Genomic DNA, 23,803 nt, shown 5'->3' with positions numbered 1-23,803 from the left:
AAAAAAAGAACTTTAACATAGAAGCATGATAAACATCCATACTCCAAAACAAAGTAGGAGTGTTATCAAACCAAAGGCAAAAATCTTCAAACTTTAAAAGTCCAGATCTATGAACTGGTTATTAACTTAAAAACCAAATGAATATAGACATGAAAAAAATTGAGAAGATTGCAAAATGCCACCAATAGTCAAAACATTGAGAAAGGAATGCCATAAAAAACATCAAATAAATGTTTTAAAAATCAGCCGTTTGCAAAACATTTTGAAAGGCGAGAACTTGAAAAGTGAAACAGAATACAATCTTATTAATATTTCAGGGGAAAAAAACAATTAATCACCAAATCAAATTCTTAATTATTTTCAAAAACAAACAATTGAAAATAATGAAATAAAATAATAAAGGGAAAAAAGGAACTTTAACATAGAAGCATATAAACATCCATTCTCCAAAACAGAGTACGAGTGTTATCAAACCAAGGGCAAAAATCTTCAAACTTCAAAAGTCCAGATGTACAAACTGGTTATTAACTTATAAACCAAATGAATACAGACACAAAGAAACAGTAAATTTATTAGACAGCTGGGATGGAATGTTGGTCCTCAAGGAATTGATGAGCTTCTTCAGTGGATTTAAACCATTTACATGATTTGTCAGGCAGAACAACCCTTAAACAAGCTGGAAATAGCAGAGCTGGTTGAAACTTGCTTTGATAAAGCTCAGACATCACTGGTTTAAAAAGCGATCTTTCTCGCATTACCTCGGGACAGTAGTCTTCAACCAGATGAAACTTGAGGTTTCCATGTTCAATAACCCCTTTCCGAAGGGCAATTCGAATTAAATGCTCCTTGGTATGGACATAGTAGAATCGGAGTATAACAGGTCGAGGCTTCAACTCTTTAGGAGGTTTTGCTCTTAAAGCACGGTGGGCACAGTCAAGAATAGGGGTAGCAGAGAGAGCTTCAGAGCTGAACACGTCCATTAAAAATTGAGAAAAGAATTTAGTAAGGTCACCACTCTCAACGTCTTCACGGAGTCAATAGACAATAGACAATAGACAATAGGTGCAGAAGTAGACCATTCGGCCCTTCGAGCCTGCACCACCATTTTGAGATCATGGCTGATCAATTCCTATCAATACCCGGTTCCTGCCTTGTCCCCATATCCCTTGATTCCCCTATCCATAAGATACCTATCTAGCTCCTTTTTGAAAGCATCCAGAGAATTGGCCTCCAAGGCAGTGCATTCCAGACCCCCACAACTCTCTGGGAGAAGAGGTTTTTCCTTAACTCTTGTGCTGCCTTTATGGCAGTTATTTAGTTTATAATATTTTCGTTTAGTAATTCGTTTGTTAGCATTTTTAGTTAAAGTTAGGATTGTTTAAGTAAATTCATTTGTCTGTAATATATCGCGGCTGCGATGACGTCACATCCGGTTTCGCCGTGTCTTGTGGGAAAATACCGGTTTGGGATAAACGCAAGGGTGGGGGGCGCTCACATGTGGCAGTACAGCACGAGTTAAGGTTGTTCTCTACGCACCAAAGACACAGTGAAAGCAACGCTGTAAGTCATGAGATAATCGATATGTTGAATTGAAATGTTAATGCTGATTCTGTTAAAAGTAACGACGGTCGATAAGGTTTATGTTTTCATTATTAAAGAGTCGAGATAGTTTGTGTTGAAGTGTATTTAAAGCAGTCAATGGAGCAGGTAGATTCTGACTGTATGCTGCACTTTAATATAATGTAGTTATTGTAGTTTTACCTTTGCAAGTATTCACGATGTAAATGTGATATTTAGAAGGAAACAAACACTGTATCAATCTTGTATTGTTTTATCAACAGTTTTCACCATACGTTAATGTGAAGAGTGAACAGTAAATGGTTAATCTTACTGCGACCTTGTTTTCATTGACTACGGTTTAACTCGATGTTTAATTCAGGTTCGTTATACCTGAGCGAGAACATTACACTCTGTCCTAAATGACCTACCCCTTATTCTCAAACCATGCCCTGTGGTACTGGACTCTCCCAGCATCTGGAACATATGTCCTGCCTCTATCTTGTCCAATCCCTTAATAATCTTATATGTTTCAATCAGATCCCCTCTCAATCTCCTTAATTCCAGTGTGTACAAGCCCAGTCTCTCTAACCTCTCTGCGTAAGACAGTCGAGACATCCCAGGAATTAACCTCGTGAATCTACGCTGCACTTCCTCTACAGCCAGGATGTCCTTCCTTAACCCTGGAGACCAAAACTGTACACAATACTCCAGGTGTGGTCTCACCAGGGCTCTGTACAAATGCAAGAGGATTTCCTTGCTTTTGTACTCAATTCCCTTTGTAATAAAGGCCAACATTCCATTAGCCTTCTTCACTGCCTGCTGCACTTGCTCATTCACCTTCAGTGACTGATGAACAAGGACTCCGAGATCTCTTTGTATTTCTCCCTTACCCAACTCTACATCGTTCAGATAATAATCTGCCTTCCTGTTCTTACTCCCAAAGTGGATAACCTCACACTTATTCACATTAAACGCCATCTGCCAAGTATCTGCCCACTCACCCAGCCTATCCAAGTCACCCTGAATTCTCCTAACATCCTCATCACGTCACACTGCCACCCAGCTTAGTATCATCAGCAAATTTGCTGATGTTATTTTCTATGCCTTCATCCAAATCGTTAACGTAAATGGTAAACAGCTGTGGTCCCAATACCGAGCCCTGTGGCACCCCACTAGTCACCACCTGCCATTCCGAGAAACACCCATTCACAGCTACCCTTTGCTTTCTATCTGCCAACCAGTTTTCTATCCATGTCAATGCCTTCCCCCCGATGCCCTGAGCTTTGATTTTACCCACCAATCTTCTATGTGGGACCTTATCAAATGCCTTCTGAAATTCGAGGTACACTACAGCCACTGGATCTCCCCCGTCTAACTTCCTGGTTACATCCTCGAAAAACTCCAACAGATTAGTCAAGCATGATTTACCCTTGGTAAATCCATGCTGGCTCGGCCCAATCCTATCACTGCTATCTAGATATGCCACTATTTCATCCTTAATAATGGACTCTAGTATCTTCCCCACCACCGATGTCAGGCTGACAGGTCGATAGCTCTCTGTTTTCTCCCTCCCTCCTTTCTTAAAAAGTGGGATAACATTAGCCATTCTCCAATCCTCAGGGACTGATCCTGAATCTAAGGAACATTGAAAAATGATTACCAATGCATCCACAAGTTCCAGGGCCACCTCCTTTAGTACTCTAGGGTGCAGACCATCAGGACCTAGGGATTTGTCAGCCTTCAGTCCCATCAGTCTTCTCATCACCGTTTCCTTCCGAATGTCAATCTGTTTCATTTCCTCTGTTACCCTATGTCCTTGGCCCATCCATACATCTGGAAGATTACTTGTGTCTTCCTTAGTGAAAACAGATCTAAAGTACTCATTAAATTCTTCTGCCATTTCTCTGTTTCCCATAACAATTTCACCCAATTCATTCTTCAAGGGCCCAACGTTGTTCTTAACTATCTTCTTTCTCTTCACATACCTAAAAAAGCTTTTGCTATCTTCCTTTATATTCCTGGCTAGCTTGCGTTTGTACCTCATTTTTTCTCCCCGTATTGTCTTTTTAGTTAAGTTCTGTTGTTCCTTAAACACTTCCCAATCATCTGTCCTCCCACTCACCTTAGTTCTGTCATATTTCCTTTTTTTTAATGCTATGCAATCTCTGACTTCCTTTGTCAACCACTGTGGCCCCTTTCCCCCCTTTGAATCCTTCCTTCTCTGGGGGATGAACTGATTTTGCACCTTGTGCATTATTCCCAAGAATACCTGCCATTGCTGTTCCACTGTCTTTTCTGCTAGGCTATCCGTCCAGTTAACTTTGGCCAGCTCCTCCCTCATGGCTCCATAGTTTCCCCTGTTCATCTGCAACACTGACACCTCCGAGCTGCCCTTATCCTTCTCAAATTGCAGATAAAAGCTTATCATATTGTGATCACTACCTCCTAATGGCTCCTTTACTGCGAGATCGCTTATCAAATCCTGTTCATTACATAACACTAAATCCAGAATAGTCTTGTCCCTGGTCGGCTCTCGTACAAGCTGTTCCAAGAATGCATCCCGTAGGCACTCTACAAACTCCCTATCCTGTGGTCCAGCACCAACCTGATTCTCCCAGTTCACCTGCATGTTGAAATCCCCCATAACTACTGCGGCATTACCTTTGTCACATACCAATGTTATCTCCCTATTCAACTTGCACCCAATATCCATGCTACTGTTTGGTGGCCTGTAGACAACACCCATTTGGGTCCTTTTGCCCTTACTGTTCCTCAGTTCTATCCACACAGACTCTACTTCTCCTGACCCTATGTCCCCCCTTGCAAAGGACTGAATCTCATTCCTCACCAACAGGGCCACCCCACCCCCTCTGCCCACATTTCTGTCCCTATGATAGCACGTATACCCTTGTACATTCATTTCCCAGGTCTGATCTCCCTGCAGCCATGTCTCCGTTATCCCAACAACATCATAGTTACCCATTCGCACCTGGGCTTCAAGCTCATCCACCTTATTTCTGACACCGTGCATTCAGATATAGAATTTTTAGCCCATTCCTCCTCTGAATCGCTGCCTATTGTGCTTAACCCAGCTCCCCGAACTCCCATCGGGCTATACGCCCCTAGAATTTTGTTGTCCTTCCTAAATTTACTTATTCTTTCAACACATTTAACTCCATGTTCCGTCAGACCATCCCTCTGTACATGAGTCCTCCTTATCACTTGTTCCGCCCCACCTTCCTCTACTACACACTTAATATTCCAGAACCGTGTAGTCCCCACCTGTCCTTTATTCTTCCTCTCGCTATCCTCTCTCACATTCTGGATCCCCGCCCCCTGCAAATTTAGTTTAAACCCCCCTCAAGAAGCACTAGCAAACTTCCCTGCAAGAATGTTAGTACAGCTCCAGTTCAGGTGTAAACCGTCCCTTCGGAACAGATCCCACCTTACCTGGAACAAAGCCCAATTATCTACAAACCTGAAGCCCTCCCTCCTGCACCATCCTCTCAGCCACGTATTAATCTTTATAATCCTTCTGTTCCTTGCCTCACTCGCACGTGGCACAGGTAGCAATCCTGAGATTGTTACCCTGGAGGTCCTGCTCTTCAGCTTCGCACCTAACTCCCTGAACTCCCTATGCAGGACCCCCTCACTCATCTTACCCACGTCATTGGTCCCTACATGGACCACAACATCTGGATTCTTGCCCTCCCTCTCGAGAATAACCTGCACCCGATCTGAGATGTCTCGGACCCTGGCACCAGGGAAGCAACATACCATCCGAGACTCCCGATCTTCCCCACAAAATCTCCTATCCGCCCCCCTGACTACAGAATCCCCTATCAATACTGCTCTCTTCTCTTCCCACCTCCCCTTCCTAGTTAAGGGTCCAACCTCAGTGCCAGAGACAGGACCACTGCAGCTTGTTCCTGGTAGGTCATCCCCACCAACAGTATCCAAAACTGTATACTTATTTTTGATGGGAACGGCCACAGGGGTGCTCTTCTCTCTCTATCTGTTCCCCCGCCTCTCTTGACTGTCACCCATTTGCCTACCTCCTGTTTTTTCGGTGTGACTGCCTCCCAATAACTCTTATCTATCTCTGCCTCTGCCTCCTAAATGATCCGTAGTTCATCCAGCTCCTGCACCAATTCCCTAAAGTTGTCCTATTATTCGCAGGTTCTGTCTATGACTGCAACTTTCCAGGTCAATAATCTTGAGTTTATACTGTTCCAGTGTTTAAATGATTGAAGTTAATTTCTTTTCCAATGCATCCAATCTATGATCTCTCTGTCTTCCAGCTTCATCGAGTTCAGAAATTTGCCGCTGTTGTTTTTCACTCTCCTGCATAAGTGCTCCCAGTCTGCTTTCGATCTCCTTTAACAATGCTTCCAAAGTAGAAATTTTTTTATCGAATTTATCATCCAGGAGCTTTGACATAGCTTCCAAAGTGAGTGGAGACTGTTTAGGTTGTTTAGAGTCACATTCTTTCCTTCCACTTCCATTACCGGATTCCTTGCCTTTGGCTGATGCCATTTGCCCTCTGGTATTCATTTCCGGCGACTAAAAATCAAAGTTCAGGCATATAAAAGTGTCATAAACACTTTAATATAGATAGTGAAAGGGTGGTAAAAAAATTGAAAAATGAACAGAGCAAAGCCAAAATGCAGCTTACTCCATCTAGTGCCCCAAGGGAACTTTGGTGGTGATCTCTCACAGTGCAAATTGGGCTTCGGCTTTCACAAATTATGCAACAGCATTTTTCTCCCAAGACACTGGCAGTTTCAAAGCGACTGATTGGCCAACATATCCAATAACTCTGGAATCGCCCTAGAGTTTCAGTTACCAATGCAGGTTTTCACAAACAAAACAAAGTGAGGCATTTTATGTAAAAAAAAATCATAGCAACTCATTTATTGTACTCCAAACACTAAACACAAAAAGCGCAGTAACAGAACCTCACATAAAGCATCATCACGTCAGACCAGCCTCTTAAAGTGAGCCTCAACTCAATGTCATTGGTTGTGAATTCTGTACGTTTCCACCAATTACATTACCCTACAGTTGCCTCTCTGACTCGTAGAGTGCCGCAGGGATCGGTGCTGGGATCCATTGTTGTTTGTCATCTGTATCAATGATCTGGATGATAGATACTGTGGTAAACTGGATCAGCAAATTTGCAGATGACACCAAGACTGGGGGGGGTAGTTGACAGTAAGGTAAGTTATTAGAGCCTGTAGCAGGATCTGGACCAGCTGGAAAAATAGGCTAAGAAATGACAGATGGAACTTAGTGCAGACTGTTACATACCTCATGGGTATCTTGTGACTGTCACATGACCATGATGTAATTGAGTCTCTGCTGAGCATGATGTAATAGTCTTGTGATGGTGGAGTGATGTAATTTTCCCACCAGTGAGAGGTCATGTGATGGCCTGTTTCAACAGGTATAAAAGGGGAAAGCCTTGCTGTGACACAGGTCAGTTCATGGTTTAATTTGTCAGTGACTCCATTGTGCTGCGTATTCATCTCATGCCGCAGTTTTGTTTTAAAGTGGAGATTTACTTTCTGCCTTAAGTCTCAAAGGCTATTGCCGGCAGTCTCGCCAAATGCTGCCAGTTTATTCCAGTGGGAGAGTGAAGATTTATGGAAGTACGGAGACCTGAAGGATCGAGTAAAGTGGGTGTTGTCATCAGTAATACAGGATCGACCTTATTGAATCCTCATTTGGAAGAGATAGTAACCTGCATCCGAGATAGTTCCTGCTGTAAGAGTAGAAAGGGCTGGACACAGCGTTTCACCAAAGAAAGGTCAGTGCCTTTAAGCCGTTTTATTTCCTTCATCGTGAATCCTTCAGGCTAGGCATATTTCGTCTGGGATCAGCAGTAACATCACGTCATCGAGGAATTCGTTACTTCAGGAAAGTCTCTCCTAATTGACTGTGTAAATCATTTGGACTTTTGTATTTATCGCTTTAAGAACTGTGTTCACATTTACCGCTTTAAGAACTGTTCGAGTTGCCATATAGCAGTTAACTTCTGGTTAAGTTAGTTGTTTGTTTACTTTTCATTTTTATTGAGCAGTGTTTAATAAATGTTTTATTTGTTTATAAACAAAACCTGTCTCGATTTTATATTCATTGATGCTGGATCATAACAAGACAAGTACAAAGTCTTGCATTTCTGTAGGACCAACCAGGGGAGGTCTTACACAGTGGATGGTAGGGCACTGAAGAGTGCGGTTGAACAAAGGGATCCGGGAATACATGTCCATAACATATTGAAAGTGGTGGCACAGATAGGTAGGATTGTAAAGAGTGCTAAGGGCATATTGGCCTTTCTAAATCAAAGTATTGAGTACAGGAGTTGGGATGTTATGTTGAAGTTGTATAAGATGTTAGTGAGGCCTGATTTGGAGTATAGTGTGCAGCTTTGGTCACTGACATATAGCAAAGATGTAAATAAGGTGAAAATAGTACAAAGAAAATTTACAAGGATGTTGTTGGGACTGGAGGACCAGAGTTACAGAGGAAGATTGAATAGGTTAGGACTGTTGAATAGGTTAAAATGTAGAAGAGTGAGGAAGATTAGATAGAGGTATACAAAATTATAGATTGGGGTATAGATGGGGTAAATGCAAGCAGGCTTTTTCCACTGAGGTTGGGTGAGACTACAACGAGAAGCCATTGGTCAAGGGCGAAAGGTGATGTTTGAAGAGACACTTCTTCACTCAGAGGGTTGTGAGAGTATGGATGTGAGCTTGATTTTAACATTTAAGAGAAGCTTGGGTAGGTACATGGGTATGAAGGGCTATGGTCCAGGTGCAGACCAATGGGACGAGGCTGTTTAAAGTTCAAAACATTCAAAGTTCAATGTAAGATTTATTATCAGAGTGCATACATATCACCACATACAGCCTCGAGATTCTTTTCCTGAAGGCATACTTAGCAAATGTATAGAATAGTAATAGTAAACTGTAAACAAACTGTGCGAATGCAGATATAAATAAATAGCAATAAATAATTAGCTTGAAGTAATAATATAATTGATTTACTTGTTTGTTTTATTTAATTTATTATTTTTTCTCTCTGCTAGATTATGTATTGCATTGAACTGCTGCTGCTGCTAAGTTAGATAGATAGATAGATAGATAGATAATAGATAGATAGATACTTTATTCATCCCCATGGGGAAATTCAACATTTTTTCCAATGTCCCATACACTTATTGTAGCAAAACTAATTACATACAATACTTAACTCAGTAAAAATATGATATGCATCTAAAATCACCCTCTCAAAAAGCATTAATAATAGCTTTTAAAAAGTTCTTAAGTAGTTTCCTTAAATACATTGAGTCCTAACCCTGGCACTTAACATATCTTACTCCTGGCGGTTGAATTGAAAAGCCAAATGGCATTGGGTAGTACTGATCTCTTCATCCTGTCTGAGGAGCATTGCATCGATAGCAACCTGTCGCTGAAACTGCTTCTCTGTCTCTGGATGGTGCTATGTAGAGGATGTTCAGGATTTTCCATAATTGACTGTAGCCTACTCAGCGCCCTTCGCTCTGCTACTGATGTTATACTCTCCAGTACTTTGCCCACGACAGAGCCCGCCTTCCTTACCAGCTTATTAAGACGTGAGGCGTCCCTCTTCTTAATGCTGCTTCCCCAACACGCCACCACAAAGAAGAGGGCGCTCTCCACAACTGACCTATAGAACATCTTCAGCATCTCACTACAGACATTGAATGACGCCAACCTTCTAAGGAAGTAGTCGACTCTGTACTTTCACATCCAAATTTCACATCACATGCCAGTGATAATAAACCTGATTCTGATTCTGATATAACAGAGTCCTTAAATGAGTGTAGTTATCCCATTTCATTCAAGAGTCTGATGATTGAGGGATTGTTCTTGAATCTGGTGGTGCAAATCCTGAGGCTTCTGTACACTCTACCTGATGGCAGCAGTGAGAAAAGGTCAAGGCCTGGGTGGTGAGGATCTTTGATGATGGATGCTGCTTTTCTACGACAATGTTTCATGTAGACATGCTCAATGGCTGGGAGGTTATGTATTGGACCGAATCCACTACCTTTTGTAGGATTTTCCACTCAAAGGCATTGGTGTTCCAGACCAGGCCATTATGCAGCCCGTCAGCACACTTTCCACCACACATCTATAGAAGTTTGCCAAGGTTTTGGATGACATGCCAAATCTCCGCAGTCTCCTGTGGAAGTAGAGGCACAGTTGTGCTTTCTCCGCAATTGTATTTATATGATGGGTCCAGGACAGGTCTTCTGAGATAGTGACACACAGGAATTTAAAGTTACAGACCCTTTCCACCTCTGGTCCTCCGATAATTACTGGCACATGGGCCTCTGGTTTCCCTCTCCTGAAGTCTACAATCAGTTCCTTGGTCTTATTGACATTGAGTGAGAGGTTGTTGTTATGACACCACTCAGCCAAATTTTCTGTCTCCCTCCTGTATGCTGATTCATCACCCCCTTTGATACAGCCCACAACAGTGGTGTCATCAGCAAATTTGTACAGTATATGGTGTTGAACCTGTATTTAGTCTCACAGTCACATAGAAACATAGAAAACCTACAGCACAATACAGGCCCTTCAGCCCACAAAGTTGAGCCGAACATGTCCTTACCTTAGAAATTACTGGGCTTACCCATAGGCCTCTATTTTTCTAAGCTCCATGTACCTATCCAAAAGTCTCTTAAGAGACCCTATTGTATCCACCTCCATCACCGTTGCCAGCATGCACTCACCACTCTCTGAGTAAAAAACTTACCCCTGACATCTCCTCTGTACCTACACCCCAGCACCTTAAACCTGTGTCCTCTTGTGGTAACCATTTCAGCCCTGGGAAAAAGCCTCTGACTATCCACACAATCAGTGCCTCTCATCATCTTATGCACCTCTATCAGGTCACCTCTCATCCTCTGTCACTCCTAGAAGAAAAGGCCAAGTTCACTCAACCTATTCTCATAAGCCATGCTCCCCAATCCAGGCAACATCCTTGCAAATCTCCTCTGCACCCTTTCTATGGCTTCCACACCCTTCCTGTAGTGAGGTGACCAGAACTGAGCACAGTCATAGATATAAAGCGAGTAGAGCAGGAGGCTAAGTACTCATTCCTGCAGTGCTCCTGTGCTGATGAAGATTGTGGAGGAGATGCTATTGCCGATCCAAACTGACTGCAGTCTGCAAGTGAGGAAATCCAGGATCCAATTGCACAAGGGGGTATAAAGGCCCAGGTCTTGGAGTTTACTGATTAGTTTTGGGGGGATGATGGTGTTAAATGCCAAGTTGTAATCGATGAAGAACATCTTGATGTATGCATCTTTGCTGTCCAAATGTTCCAGAGTTATGTGAAGAGCCAATAAGACAGCATCTGCTGTAGACCTGTAGACCTGTTGCTTCAATAGGTGAATTAAAGCAGATCCAAGTTACCATTCAGACAGGAGCTGGTATGCTTCCACACCAGCCTCTCAAAACACTTCATCACTGTAGATGTAAGTTTAAATGGTTCAGCACAGACTAGATGGGCTGAAGGGCCTGTTTCTGTATTGTACTTTTCTATGACTCTACATACCACCTTGAGATTAATTTTCTTGCAGGCGTTCACAGTGGAACAAGGAAATACAATGGAATCAATAAAAGACGCACAAAGACCGACAAAAGTCAATGTGCAAAAGTAGGCAAACACAAAATATAATAGTAATGCCTGAGTTCACATCTGTACTGTTATGCTGTAGCTGTTTCATTTGGCAGCTCTGAGAGAGCGATTTGTTCTGCTTTCAGCCTATGTGGGTTATTGTTGAAGATAAAGGATGATGTGGAATGTTTGCCATCCAATTATCTGGAGGTTTTTGTTGGTGAGGAACAATAAGGTTGAGCTTGGGCTGGTGTATGGCGGGAGAGGAAGAGAGAAGACGCTGGGGATTCATTCCTTTAATATAATATAATATAATTCCTTTAATCGTACACAGTGTACTGTCTGTTATTTCGTGGCATTAATTTATAACAGGGTAGTAAATTACACAGCAGCCACATAGACTGGGTTTTGGGGTGAGGCGACCCGTCTCAATCTCCTTAGCTTGGCTGGACTTGTGAGTGTCTTCTCTAGACTTACACAGCCAAGGAAACCAGGTGCTTCATCATCATCATCATCATCATCATAAATAAATAAATATTACGAAGATCATTAGTTGTAGAGTCTTTGAAAGTGAGTCCATAGGTTGTGGAATTGGTTCAAACGTTGAGGTCCCATACAATGACAACCCTCTGCATGAAGAAGTTGAACCTCTGGTCACTTTAAAATCATTCCCCCTCATCTTAAAACTGTGCCCTCTAGTTTTTGTATTCCTTTTCCCTGGCAAAAAGGCTGAGTGCTCTATCCCAATCTAATCCCCTCATGACTTTACATACTGCTATAAGGTGACCCTTCAGTCTCCTACACTGCAGCGAATAAAGTGCCAGCCTACCCAACCTCTCCCTATAACTCAAGCCCTCAAATGCTAACAACGTTCCTGTGATGGCAATGTAGCGTAGCAGATGCTGACATGCTTTACTGCGCTAGCTGTAAGATCGGGACTCAGTTCTCTCCGCTGTCCGTAAAGCACTTGTATGTTTTCCTCTCGACTGTGCGAGTTTCCTCTGGGCACTCCGTTTTCCTCCCATATCCCAAAGACGTATGGGTTAGGGTTAGTGAATTGTGAGCATGCTCTGTTGGCGCCGAAATCATGGCAAAGGTTGCGGGCTGCCGCCGGCGTAATCTGATTTGATTTAACGCAAAACAATGCATTTCATTGTACATTATTTTTCAATCTACGTATGACAAATAAAGCTAATGTCTCTTTTTCTTTCTTTAAATCTCCTTTGCACTCTTTCCAGCAAAATAATGTCCTTTCTATAACAAGATGACCAGAATTGTACACAATACTCCAGGTGCACCCTATCTGATATCTCGTGAAACTGCAACATAATGTACTAACTTCCATACTTACTGCCCTAACTGATGAAGGCTAGCGTGACAAAAAGCCTACTTGTGATCACCCTACTTGTCACACCACTTTCAGGGAGCCACGTACGTGTACTCCAAATACTGGCATTGGAGGCAGTCCAGAAGAGACTGTCCAGACCACTTCCTGGGATGGAAAGATTATCCTGTCATGAGCAACCAAAGAAATCAGATCTACACACTTTGGAGTTTAGGAGAATGAGGTGAGATCTTATTAAAACACCTAACATCCTTTGGAAACACAACAGAATAGATGTACAGATGATTCTACTTAAGATAATTTCCACTAAGTGACCAGCACCCTCCTGCTGAGCCCTGACCATCAGCTCCAAACTTCCATGTCCATAAATCCAAGCGGTTTCCAAGATGGCAGCATGACGCAGCGCACAGCGGCCACTCCAGGAATGAATTTCTGTTATCTGTAAGCAGGGGACATGTACAATCCTGATTTGATGGAGACGGACGTGTGAAGCACGGAGGAACACCTGGTGGAACTTTTGAAATGCCTGTTTCACTGCCGCTGCTACTGTGCGATCGGAGAAATCTCCAGGAGGAAGGCCCCGAATCCTCAGCTTTGCCTGTTGCTTGGCGGCCGGGGCCAGTGTCGAAGCGCTCGGCAGAGATAGTGCTCGGTGCTTGGTGTCGGAGGCTGGTTGGAGGCTCGAAGTTTTCAGACGGACTCGGAGTTGGCTGTGGTCAGAGCTCCCAAAGTGCTCCCAACCTGCAGCACTGGAGGTTCATGGCAGGAAGAGTTTTTCTTCCTTCTACCGTCTGCGTGAGATGATGGGCTGTCAGGACTTTGAGACTTTCTTCTAAACCGCGCATGGACTGCTCTTTATCAGATTACAGTATTGCTTTGCACTGTTGAAACTGTGTTATAATTACGTGGTCTTTGTCAGTTAGTCTTTTATCAATTATGGTATTGTCTGCACTGTTGAAACTGTATGTTAACTATAACTATATGTAACTATGTGGTTTTGTGTAGGTCTTGTAGCTTTAGGTTTGTCTGATGGGTTTGTAGTTCCTTTCCGGGGAACGTGCTAAGACGATAGCGTGATATCGATACGCAGCAGCCTCTCCGGACTCTGGATTGGGGATTACCAAACTTTATGTGGTTTTTCTTGTGTGGTCTGTTTTTGTGCTTTTTCGTGATATCATTCCGGAGAATGTTGTCTCATTTTTTAACTGCATTGTATTTGTGTTTTATAAATGATAATAAACTGAATTTCTGAATCTGAATCTGAACTTGGGCTACTTGACCCATCGAGTCTGTTCCGCCATTCTGTCATGGCTGATTTATTATTCCACTCAACCCCATTCTTCTGCCTTCCAGTGGTAGCCTTTGACCTCCCCCCCTTACTAACCTAGCACCCTTCAACCTCTGCTTTAAGTATACCCAGTGATTTGGCTGTAGAAAATGGATATTTTGGACTTACAGAGTAGTCGGCTTAGGGACAGTTCTAGGAATGAAACATTTACATAAACTGGGGACTGCCTCTGTTATTGCTGGCTTGAAAAATGTGTGGAAAGTTGGAATTCTGTAAGTCAGGACGTTAGTAACCCTGAATCTGTAACCTGCTCTTGTTGCTCAAGTTTGGGCATTACAGGAGGCACTTCCTCTAGGCTTCTTCAAATTTCCAACCCAAAGGACAAAGGCTTAGAGCTGATGGGCCAAATGGCCTCCTTGATGTCAGAATTCAAAGGGCCTTGACCTAAAACATCTACTGTACATTTCCCTGTACAGATGCTGCATGATCCATAGAGTTCCTCCAGTGTTTTGTGTCTGTCTCTCTTTACTCTTCTATTTCACTCTCTCACTCATCTCCCTCTCTCTCAATCCATCCAACACAGCCCTCATCCTGTCTCCCCTTGAATTCCCTGACACAGTTGTTAACTTGTTCTGTAGATCTGTTTCTCGACCTCAGAGCTCTCCATCCTACTATTCTGTCATGACTCTTCAGTTGCTTGTGACCTTTCACTGGCTGCCTCCTGAGCTGTAAGCAATGGGAGCCTGTTACTGATGCGGTCACACAGGTCCAATCCTGGCCTCCATATGCAGTTTGCATGTTCTGCTTATGACCTTGTGGGTTTCCTCACAATTTCTTTCACATCCACAAAGATGGGCAGGCTGTTAGATTAATTGGCCACTGAATATTACAACTAATGTCTTGGTGAGTGGTAGAACCTGGGGTAAATTGATAGAACGTAGGGGGAATGTACCATGTACAGCCACAGTAGGGTGCATGGTAGTATAGCAGTCAGCAGACACTATTATAGTTCAGGGCATTCCAGAGTTCATAGTTCATAGTTCAATTACGGCGCCACCTGTAAGGAGTTTGTACATTCTCCCCGTGACCATGTTGGTTTCCTATGGGTGCTCTGATTTCCTCCCACAGTCCAAAGACATTCCGGTTGGTAGGTTAATTGGTTATTGTAAATTGTCCTGTGATTAGGCTAGTGTAAGTAGGTGGGTTTGCTGGGTGGTGCAGCTCATTGGGCTGGAAGGGCCTTGTCCACGTTCTATCTCTAAATAAGTAAGCCAATAAATAAATCAATAAATAGACAGACGGGCAAACAATCAAACAAGCCCCTGTGGATAGATTCCTATTTAATAACTTTTCAGCCTCCCGACTGGATGGAACATTGTCAAATTCTATCTGTCTTAATGCTGGTGCATCATTACTTCACTGTAGCTGTCCCCAGGGAAAGTGCTACCTGTAATCCCATGATCCCTTTATGGATCATTATGTTCTAAGTAGCTGCAGAGCTACCATTTTCCATTGTTACCTCAACTGACAGCCCGTGATCCTCACCAGCTAGTTGCAGACTCCTCAGTGCCTCGCAAGCTCACCTGAGCAGATATTGCTCAGGTGGGGCCAGTTCACCTTGATGGTGTCTTGAACTCAGCTGCCCTGTGCTACAATAAATTCAAATACAACGTCCCCCTTTCAATTTCACTCAATCCAGTCCACTATCACAATTACAAGGACGCAGTGTATATTTGATTGGTCACTGTCTCCCCCCACAGACCCAGAAGTTTAATTCCACCATAGCTGTCAGGATGTCTCTTGCAGACAGCCCAACAGCTTCTCGACAGAAAAATGATGCAATTTTTCAGATCCATATCCCGTCCTAAGGATGCCCAAGCTACAGCAAGGTAACCTTAAGTGGGTCCAACATCCCTCACTGTGTGTGTTTGATGCTGTTGAGCATCCCATTGCCAGCAATTCTCTCTGATTGTACCTTGGATGCAGTACCCCAACAGAGTGTCCCATGAACCTGTCTCCTAGCAACCAGTCCAGAGGACAGTTATTTTCAGTCTTACATTCTGTGGCCAGTTTAGTTGGTCCCTCCTAAATTTAATAAAGTGGCCACTGAGCATATGTCCGTGGTCTTTTGCAGCTATCCCATCCAGTATAAGGTTTGATGTGTTGGGCGTTCAGAGATATCTCCTCCACACTGCTGTTGTAATGGGTGGTTATTTGAGTTACTGTCACCTTCCTGTGTCTTCGGGGCTTCAACAAAGAAAAGTTCACTCAGAGAAAGCAAAGCTCATGTTTCTTTTCCTTCTCTTCTTTATATCTGCTCAGCTAGGTAGAGGTGACAGGCAGGATAGTGCAATGCTCCTCTTGTTGGATGTGGGGAGGCAGGGAGACCTCCAGTATCTCTGACCACCACAACTGCAAGAAATGCATCCAGCTGCAGCTTCTAACAAACTGCGTTAAGGAGTGGGAGCTGGAACTAGATGAACCCCAGACCTTTTGTTACACCCTACGAGCAGGAGACAGGAAACTGGGTGACAGCCAGGAAGGGGAAAGGGGTTAAGGAGCCAGTTCAGAGTACCCCTGTTGCCACCCCCCTCAACAACAGGTATGTCACTTTGTATACTGGCAGGGGTGAAGACCTAACAGAGGAACATCACAATGGTTGGTCTCTGGCACTGAGTCTACCTCTGTGACTCAACAGGAAGGGGGAAAAAGAAGCATACAGTGGTGATAGGGGATTCATTAGTAAGGGAAGTGGACAGGAGGTTCTGTGGGCGAGAATGAGATTCCCGGATGGTATGTTGCCTCCCTAGTGCCAGGTCCAGATATCTCGGATCGAGTCCTCAGCATTTTTTAAATGGGAGAGTGAACAGACAGACATCAAGTTCCATGTAGGTACCAATGACATGGGTAGGATGAGTGACGAGGTTCTGCAGAGGGAATTTAGGACGTCGGGTGCTAAGTTAAAGGGCAGGACCTCCAGGGTTGTGATCTCAGGATTGCTACCTGTTCTATATGCTTGCAAGACCAGAACTAGGAAGATTATACAGTTTAATACATGGCTAGGAGTTGGTGTAAGAGGGAAGGCAAAAGATTTTTGGATCATTGGCCTCACTTCCAGGGTAAGAGGGATCTGTACAGAAGGGATGGTTTGCACCTGAACTGGAGGAGACTAATATCCTAGTGGGAAGGTTTGTTAATGCTGCACAATGTGGTTTAAACTAAAGCTGCAGGGGGATGGGAACCAGAGTGCCAGAACAGTTAGTGGAGAGATTGTGGAGGCAGATGTTGGTAAGACCTCAGACAAAGATCGGAATCAAAGGGTTGAGCATGGTGCGACAAAATCAAAAAGACTAAATACAGGACTGGGAGTGTTGAATCTGAATGTGTGCAGTATAGGGAATAAGGTAGATGAATTTGCAGCACAGTTGCTGATCGGCAGGAATAATGTAGGCATCACTGAATCATGGCTGAAAGAAGATTATAGCTGGGTGCTTAATGTCTAAGGATACACATTGTATCAAACAATAGGCAGGAAGGCAGAGGGAGTGACGTTGCTGTATTGGTAAAAAAATTAGATCAAATCATTAAGTGGAGATTTGTGGCAAATATATGATACTATATGATATATATGTATGGTATCTGAAATACATCTTATGGAAATGTTTGTTTGATGATGAACTTCAATAAAAAATTAATTACAAAAAAAGAAATAGGTGACATAGGATCGGAAGGTGTTGAATCATTGTGGGTAGAGCTAAGGAGCTGCAAGGGTAAAAAGACCCTAATGGGAGTTGTCTACAGGCCCCAAATAGTAGTAAGGATATGGTCTATAAATTACAACGGGAGATAGAAAATGCATGCCAAAAGGGTAATAATACAATAGTCATGGGGGACTTTAATATGCACGTAGATTGGGAAAATCAGGTTGGTACTGGATTACAAGGGGGGAATTCTAGAATGCCTACAAGATGGGTTTTTAGAGCAGCTTGTAGTTGAGCCCACTAGAGGATCAGGTATTCTGGGCTGGGTGCTGTGCAGTGAACCAGAATTGATTAGAGAGTTTCAGGTAAAAGAACCCTTATGGGCAAGTGATCATATTATGATTGAATTCACCCTGAAGTTTGAGGAGAAGCTAAAGTCAGATATATCAGTATCACAGTGGAGTAAAGGGAATTAAAGAGGCATTAGAGAAGAGTTGGCCACAAATGATTGGAAAAGAACACTGGCAGGGATAATGGCAGAGCAGCAATGGCTGGAATTTCTGGGGGCAATTCGGAAGCTGCAGGATAGATATGTTCCAAAGAGGAAGAGGTATTCTAAAGGAAAGATGACACAACCATGGCTAAGAAGAGAAGTCAAAGCCAACATAAAAGCCAAAGAGACAGCATATAATAGTGCAAAGCTTACTGGGAAGTTGGAGGATTGGGAAGCTTTTAAAAACCAACAGAAGGCAACTAAAAGAGTCATTAAGAAGGTAAGGATGGAATACGAAAGTAAGCTAGCCAATAATATTAAAAAGGATACCAGAAGTTTCTTCAGATACATAAAGTGTAAAAGAGAAGCAAGAGCAGATATCGGACCACTGGAAAACAATGGTGGGGAGGTAGTAATGAGGGACAATGAAGTAGTGGACAAACCGAATAAGTATTTTACATCAGTCTTCACTGTGGAAGATACTAGCAGTACAGTGGAAGTTTCAGATGTCAGGGGGTATGAAGTGTGTGAAGTTACCATAACGAGAGAAAAGGTTCCTAGGAAACTGAAAGGTCTGAAGGTAGATAAATCACCTGGACCAAATGGTGTACACCCCAGAATTCTGAAAGAAGTGGCTGAAGAGATTGTGGAGCCATCAGTAATGCTCTTTCAAGAATCAATAGATTCTGAATTGGTTCCAGAAGACTAGAAAATTGCAAATGTCACTCCACTCTTCAAGAAGTGAGAGATGCAGTAGAAAGGAAACTATAGACCAGTGGTTGAGATGATGTTGGAGTTGATTATTAAGGATGAGGTCTCAGGGTACTTGGAGGCACATGATAAAATAGGCCCTAGTCAGCATTGTTTCCTCAAGGGAAAATCTTGCCTGACCAATCTGTTGGAATTCTTTGAAGTAACAAGTAGGATAGACAAAGAAGAATTGGTCAATGTTGTGTACTTGGATTTTCAGAAGGCCTTTGACAAGGTGCCACATATGAGGCTGCTTAACAGACTATGAGCCCATGGTTTTACAGGGAAGATTCTAGCATGGATAAAGCAGTGGCTGATTGGCAGGAGGCAAAGGCTGGGAGTAAAGGGAGTCTTTTCTGATTGCCTGCCGGTAACTACTGGTGTTCAACGGGGTCTGTGATGGGACTGGTTCTTTAATGTTATCTGTCAATGATTTGGATGATGGGATTGATGGCTTTGCTGCAAAGTTTGCAGATGATATGAAGATAACTGGAGGGGCAGGTAGCTTTGAAAAGCAGAGAGGCTATAGAAGGATTTAGACAGATTAGGGGAAAGGTCAATGAAATGGCAAATGGAATAGTGTCGGGAAAAATTTGGTCATTCACTTTGGTAGATGAAATGAAAGGGTTGACTATTTTCTAAATGAAGAGGAAATACCAAAAACTGAGGTGCAAGGGGACTTGAGAGTCCATGAGTAGGATTCCATAAAAGTTCATTTACAGGCTGAGTCTGTGGTGCCGAAGGAAAATGCAATATTAGCATTAATTTCAAGAGGACTAGAGTATAAAAGGAAGGATGTAATGTTGAAACTTCATAAAGTTACTGGTGAGGCCTCACTTGGAGAACTGTGAGCAGGTTTGGGCCCCTTAGAAAGGATGTGCTAAAACTGCAGAGGGTTCAAAGGAAGTTCACAAAAATGATTCCAGGATTGAATGGCTTGTCATATCAAGAGTGTCTTATGGTTCTGAGTCTGTATTCATTAGAATTTAGAAGAATGAGGGGTGATCTCATTGAAACCTATCAAATGGTGAAAGGCCTTGACAGAGAGGGATGTGGAGAGGATGTTTCCTATGATGGGAGAGTCTAAGACCAGAGGACACAGCCTCAGAATAGACGGGTACCTTTTAGAATGGAGATAAAGAGGGAATTTCTTTAGCCAGAGGGTGGTGAATCAGTGGAATTCTTTGTCTCAGGCAACTGTGGAGGCCAAGTCTTTATGTATACCAAGGCAGACAGAGGTTGATAGATTCTTGATTCATCAGGGCATGAAGGGATATAGGAAGAAGGCAGGAGATTGGGGTTGAGAGGAAAATTGGATCAGCCATGATGAAATGGTGAAGCAGTCTCGATGGGCCAAATGGCCTACTTCAACTCCTATATCTTGTGGTCTGTCAGCTTGAACCACTGGCCATTCTCCTCTGGCCTCTCTCATTAACAAGACACTGACTGGATGTCTTTTTTGTTTTGTTGCACTATTTAACGTAAATGCATGAAAATCGCAGGAGATCAGCAGTCTCTGAAGTACTCAAACCATCTCGCCTAGTACCCAAAGTTATTCCACGGTCAAAGTCACTTTGATCACATTTCTTCCCCATTCTGATGTATGGCTTAAACAACAACTGAACCTCTTGACTATGTCTGCGTGCTTTTATGCATTGAGTTACTGCCAGCTGATTGGTTGATAAGACATTTGCATTAACAAATAGGTGGCCACTGAGGGTATACTTCCATGACAATTGTAGCATTAGACCATCTGGAATGGGCGCATCACTTTGGGTGACTTCCATAAAACTCACAACAAGGACTGCTTCCTTTCCTGCATGCTGCATATGGGTTTGGCCAGTGCAGAAGATGTCCACAAAGTCCATCATGCCACCTTTATCTCTTACGAATTTGTCTCCTTACAACCCAGAATAGTCTCCAGTTTACAGTTAAACTCCCTCAAATGTTAGGTCCACCCTGTTAAAAAGCATCTAAATTCTCTTACTGATCATTCTACTAATTGAGCGATCCCACAATACTCAATCAGAAGCTGTGCAGAAATTGCAACTTTCTTGCCAATGCACTTTTACTGATGTCATACTCACCGCTTGTTCCTTTTGGTACCTGTTGCTACAGCCAACTTGTAACTCATGAAGGTGCTGGGGTCAAATGTCTCTTCGAGGCCTTCACAACATCCTAATAAAGTTTGCAGCTCTCGTAAACTCTCCAAGATGTCAAGTGTCTCTGGCCATAGTACCAATGATATTGCCTTCCTCTTGTTGAGTCTGATCGACATTGCTCCAACCAATCTCCTGCTCTGTAACTGCAACAAAAGTAAAATGACAGACACAGGAGTCCCCCACTTTACAAAAGTAGAGTGTTCCTATGAAACCTTTCTTAAGCCGAAATAGCGTAAAGCGAAGAACAATTAACTTATATGGGGAAAATTTTCTTAAAAGCGAAAGTCCTCTTTGTAATGTGAAAACAAGTTACTAATGTAGGTCTTTTGTAAAAGCGAAGTGGCGTAAAGCGAACATTCGTAAAGCGGGGGGACACCTGTACACAAAAACCAGATGCAGGGTTGTTTAATGTCATTTCCGGTACACCAGTGTAAAAGAGAATGAAATAATTGTTACTCCAAATCTGATGCAGCACATAAAAACACATTAAGATAAAGAGCACGATAATATAAAACACGCAATAAACATAATAAAGATAGCTTATATACATGGGAGTGTCTGTACATAAGGTGATTCTGACAGGAAATGATAAAGTAGTTGTGGCTGGGGTGTGGTGGAATGGGTTAATGGGTGGAGATGTTGATCAGCCTTCCTGCTTGGGGAAAGTAACTGCTTTTGAGTCTGGTGATCCTGACAGTGGATGACATATGCTGGAAATGGGACAAACAGTCCATGAGGGTGGGTGGGATCTGTCGTGAATTTTTTCTGGCACCTTTCTGTATTTATTTAATTTTATTTATTGAGAGGACTAGATCCTTCCAGCCCTTTGATCCAGCGTCGCCCAGCAATGACCCAATTTAACCCTAGCCTAATCGTAGGACAACTTACAATGACCAATTGACCTACCAACCTGGAAGAAACCAAGGTGATCACATGGAGAACATACAAACTCCTTACAGGCAACGGCGGGAATTGAACCTGTGTTGCCTGTGCTGTAAAGTGTCGTGCTAACCACTAGGCTACCGTACCACTGACTTGTACCTGATGTTGGGTAGGCTGGTGCCAATGACGTGCTGGGTGGTTTTGTCTACTGTTGTGACGACGTGAGCACTGAAGGAGAAAGGACAGATACAGCCCTCCTACAGAACCAGATAGGAAGATCTGTAATGGAGACAAAGAAATGGCAGAGAAATTCAACAAAAACTTTTAGTCTATCTTCACAAAAGAAAATATAATAAAGGGTCTGGTGAGAACGAGTGACTGAAGGAAATTTGAATTAATTTAAAATGTTTACTTCAGGAGATAATGAGCATGAAAGCCAATGAATCCCAAGAGCCTGATTAGCAAGGGTGGCAGAGTCGTAGCAGTTAGCACAACACTTTACGTCAAGGTCTGATTCCCACCACTGTCAGTAAAGAGTTTGTACATTCTCTCTGTGACTGCACGGGTTTCCACTGGGTTCCCGGTTTCCTCCTAAATTCCAACGACATGCGAGTTAGTAAGTAAAGTAAAGTAAGTTGAGGGCACGCTATGTTGGTGCAGGAAGCTTGGTGACACTGTGCAGGCTGCCCAGCACTATCATTTGACACAATATGGCTCATTTGACCGTATTTTTCAATGTACGTATAACAAATAAAGCTAACTTTTAAATCTACAGTGCGTCCCAGCACATTGCAAGGGATGGGTTCAGAGAAAGTGGACACATTGGTTATCATCTTCCAAAGCTATAGAGATTCTGGAATGGGCTCCGTGGAATAGAGAGTGACCAACGTGAAGCCTCTATTTAAGGGAGAGGAGGGTAAGAAAGCAGGAAACTACCAGCCTGTCAGGGGGAGGGAAAATGCCAATTTCAAAGAATAGTAGGCCTCCGTTAGTCTCGATAGACCATGGCTTTGTGCCTTGGAAAGTTTCCAGGGTGCAAGCCTGGGCAAGGTTTGTTTTATGGAAGACCAGCAATTGCCCAAGCCGCAAGTCTCCCCTCTCCACACCACCGATGTTGTCCAAGGGAAGGGCATTAGGACCCATACAGCTTGGCACCGGTGTTGTTGCAGTGCAATGTGTGGTTAAGTGCCTTGCTCTAAGGCTCGAACTAGCATCCTTCAGATCACTAGATGAACGCCTTAACCACTTGGCCACGCGCCAACACAAGAATACATAGAATAGGATAAAAGGACTGAACAGCATCAGCAGGAATGTATCAAGGAAACTCATGAATAACCAATTCTGAGGATGGGGATTGTGAGTTGGAGGGTGGGGGAAGGGTTAGGGTGAAGGATGGAGTTTAGATGAAGCAACTCAAGTCAGAGCCTAGGAGCTCAGCAGGACAGCACAGGTAGGTGAGGGTCCCTCCCAGCACAGGTAGGTGAGGCAGTGGAAGACAGGAGGATCTGAAGTGCAATTCCAGGAGATGGACGGGTGGCCAGTACTCAGACAGGTGATGTCATAGACAGGAGTTTGGCATACGTGCAACGCGGGGAAATTTCTTTAGCCAAAAGGTGATGATTCTGTGGAATTCTTTGCCACAAACGACTCTGGAAGCCAAGTCCTAGGGTATACTTAAAGCAGAGTTTGATAGGCTCCAGATTATCAAGAGCATTAAAGGTTATGGGAAGAAGGCAGGAGAACAGGGTTGAGAGGGATAATAAATCAGCTATAATGGATTGGCGGAATGGCAGAACAGACTCAATGGGCCAAATGGCCTAATTCTTCTCCCATGCTTTATACATATAAGTGCACACGTTACAACAGTTATACCTTCCAACTTGGGCCCTTCAAAAATCAGTCAAAAATCCAGATTTACAGAAGAGGAAGTGTTGATTTGCACAACATGCT

This window comes from Hemitrygon akajei, chromosome 5, assembly GCF_048418815.1.
Source record: "Hemitrygon akajei chromosome 5, sHemAka1.3, whole genome shotgun sequence".
Classification (NCBI taxonomy): Eukaryota; Metazoa; Chordata; class Chondrichthyes; order Myliobatiformes; family Dasyatidae; genus Hemitrygon; species Hemitrygon akajei.
The sequence above is the reverse complement of the archived record's forward strand: the minus strand, read 5'-3'. Positions refer to the sequence as shown.